Source organism: Pongo abelii, chromosome 5 (assembly GCF_028885655.2).
Source record: "Pongo abelii isolate AG06213 chromosome 5, NHGRI_mPonAbe1-v2.0_pri, whole genome shotgun sequence".
Lineage (NCBI taxonomy): Eukaryota > Metazoa > Chordata > Mammalia > Primates > Hominidae > Pongo > Pongo abelii.
Genome location: NC_071990.2, coordinates 88,894,863 through 88,898,357, shown reverse-complemented (window position 1 = coordinate 88,898,357; position 3,495 = coordinate 88,894,863).

Here is a 3,495-nt window from a genome sequence, read left to right as displayed (position 1 = left end):
TATGGTTTGAAATGAAAGGATGATCCATCTCCTCATTACCAATCCTCTGCTTGGTGATGAAAAACAAAACAAAACATATGAACAAAGGAAAATGCCTTCCTGTCATTTCTCAGCCTTCCCTGTGCTGCTCAGCTGGGATGTTAAAGATCTGGATTTAATGAAAGAAGGTGAGAAGGTGAACAACAACAGAAAAAGCCCTAATGAGCGTATATTTAGTTATACGGAAGATCACTGAGAAGTGGCAGTAATTTTCTTTGTACCTAATACAATGCAGTATCTCCCAAGGTCAAAGAAGCCCATGGCCCTTCCTTCCTTACCCATTCATTGCCTACCCTGGCAACCCACTTCTCCACCTAGAGCAGGTCTCACAAAGTTTAATTTCTGACGGTTGAGTGAAAAAGAATCTCTTTTCCAACACCAACTTGTAGTTCTTGAGAAGCACGCAGAAGTGGTGCAGGAGTTTCTTTCAGTTGCTTGCATCGCTGGTGGAGCATCTCACGAGCAGGCATTTCAGACCTTACTCTGTGGATGGCAGAGCCCCAGCCCAGTCTGCAGGCTTACTGACACTTACCCTTTAGACTGGGAGTGAAGAAGCAGATTCCCATCTAGCGATGCAGAGCCACTGAAAAACAAAATGCTTCAAAGGAGAGCCAATAACAGCTGTCGAAATTCTAAAGCAATGCTCTGAATTAGAATGAAATCGTGTAGTCATAATATCATTCCTAAAATGTCCTTAATCAGTGAGCGTTCCAGCCCTGTAGTGTGAGCATCGCACTGAAAATACCAAAGAAAACGTGAGGACCAAACTTGGACCGAACCCCCAAAACTCTAAAAGAGAGTGATGTCGCTTTCCAAACCAGGAAATCATGACTCATCATCCCCAACAGACCACCCATTTGGGGAGTGGGAGAGAAGCACGACAAACCATGGCAAGTTAAAAAAAATAAAATAAAACCAAAAACATCTTGAAGTAGAGCTCCTTTTGGATCCACAGCTATCTCACCAAAGCAGACATGTTTTCTTGATGCTCTATGGCCAGTAGAACTCTTAACACTTTGGCAGGCATAAATTGAGATCTTTCTTTGAAGTTGAAATATGCAGCCTTAACTGTGCTCTCATCCTCTACATTTCACTGAGTGAATAACCCAAATTACACAGAACGGCAGTAAATTGGCTCATCATAGCCCTGTTCTAATTTTAAAAGGATAAGGATCTGAAAAACCAGAGAGCCTAGCACTGAAGGGACTACTGAAGCCTGTTCACGGGCTGCCGGGGCCTTTCCTCAGGTCATGGATTCAAATTCAACCTGGGTTTGTGATGACCAAGAGCCATTCAGCACTTCATGTTAAATTTATGTGTGCTCTCAACATAATGTTCCTAATAGGGAGGCTGACAGCTTGCATTTGTCATTCTTGCTGACTGTCTCAGGAGTACAGTGGATGGCCAACCACATGTGGAAACTAAATCATTTCCTCCCACATAAAGGTGATCCTTGCAAAATGTGAACTCCAAGGTACTGAAGATCATCTTTCCCTCGCACTGTCTACTGTCTGATCTCTGCCCCTCTTCCAGTTGCCCCAATCCAAGGGAAAAGTACAGCAGCTCTCCTGACTGTCAGTCTAATACCTTGACGAAAATTTAAAGATGCACATGAATGCCCACAAGAACAGTATTTGCCAAGGAACATAACTCTCTTGGTTTTGACACAGCATTCACTTGTGGTGATAGAATGCCAGGTCATAAGTCAAATTTTGACTCCATTACTGATTATTATCCTTGAGCTCTAAATGGAAAGTCAGTACAATTCAGCTGTCAGGTTCCAGTTTTCCCCCAACCCTGAACAACAATAGAATAACAAACTAAACAGTTATCTCGGCTGGAGTCACTACTAGATGAGATTCTGAGTGATTGGCTCTGGCCACAGGTCACACTGGCCCATCAACGATCTTAGGTTTCTGCTTGGAATTTCATAGAATTCAGTGAAGAAACCCAACATCAATCAGAAGATATTTGGGATGACTTAGAGACACAATAATCAGATTGTTCCTCTTTATGAAAAAGCAAAAGCTGGTGTGGCTGAGTTGAGATACAAGATTTCCATGGAATACCTTTCACAGGTTGATGCTGACCACCACGAAGGTATAGATCAACATGTGGGAGAGTGCTCCTTATAGAAGGGGCACCACCAGGGTGTGTCAGTGTTGTTTAGCTGAGTGATGTTCAACAGCTCTGCCACTCCAACAGCTCATGCCCTCCAGCTACAGGGGAGGGTGGCAGCACCCAGGTGAAATCCTGTGGCCTGAAAGCATTCTAGGAGTCCAGTTCCCCCAGGTTTCTTGTGACTAAAGATGTCCTTATCACAGTCAGAGGAAGCGCTGCCTTGATCCTTTCTTTTAATTACTAGCAATCATTTGAACCTGAGCTGCCAGGTGGAGGAGAGACTTTGAAGTTATTGTCATCTGGCCTCTTGGGAAATCAGAGTCTGGGAGGTCATAAGGAGAGAAAATTTTTGCAAATATTTCCTACTGCCAGGGGTGTGAGGTGAAGGGAAAATCTAACAACCACGACCCCTAAAGGAAAAAAGCTACAGATGTTGAAGCCTCCTCCCCCTCCCTTTGAATCTTGCGCTGCAGCTGTCTCTGCCACGGAGGTGGGCTAAAAATGCCTGTGAGTAGAGCCTGCCCCAAGCAGCAGGGTTAAGGCTCAGCACTAATCCCACATCCACTATCTATCTCCCAGTCATTCTTCCGTCTATCGATGGGTCCATCAGACCTTTATCGATAACCTTTTCTAACCACCTACCTAGTAGGACTTAATCATTTCAGCGGTGGACTTTCTCTCTCAATGGAGTCAAATGGTCATTTGCTTGACGGAAATACTTCTAGTCTAAAGCAGTCTGAGGGATTTTCAAAAACTGCACTAGTGCTCTGCGGGAAGCCTTTGTACGATTTGGGCTGACGTTTCCAAAACGGATTTACAGCCTTCCCTCCTCCAGGACCTTGAACTCAACAATCTTCCTTCTTTCCCTGAGAGGCTCGCTTTCACGGATTCTCACCACGTAGTTCAAATATAGGGTCCAGATATATTACGGTTGCTGTTGGGGTCTGATCAGGGGCGGGAAGACCCTGGAGGTCGGTAAAACGGAGCGGTGCGGGATGATGTCTGGGAACACCAGCAAGGTGTCATAAAACGAACGCCAAGGCGGCCACAAGAGGAGGGCCGGGAACCGAACCCAGCGCCCAGAGCGGGGCCCTTGTGGCCGACGTGACGTGGCTCCGTCAGGTGGAAACCGTGCGATCCTCTCCCGACCCAACTCACAAGAGATAAAGATGTCTAAATAACCACGACCGTCGCCGCACACCCTGCCGGGCCCCGGGGGCGGAGGGGAGGGGAGCGCCTCCTCGGCAGAAGCGGCGGCCCAGGCTTGTTTGGAGGTTCGCAATTCACCATGATAAATGTAAAGACCAATTAAGGTTTGATCCTTGCACACAGGAG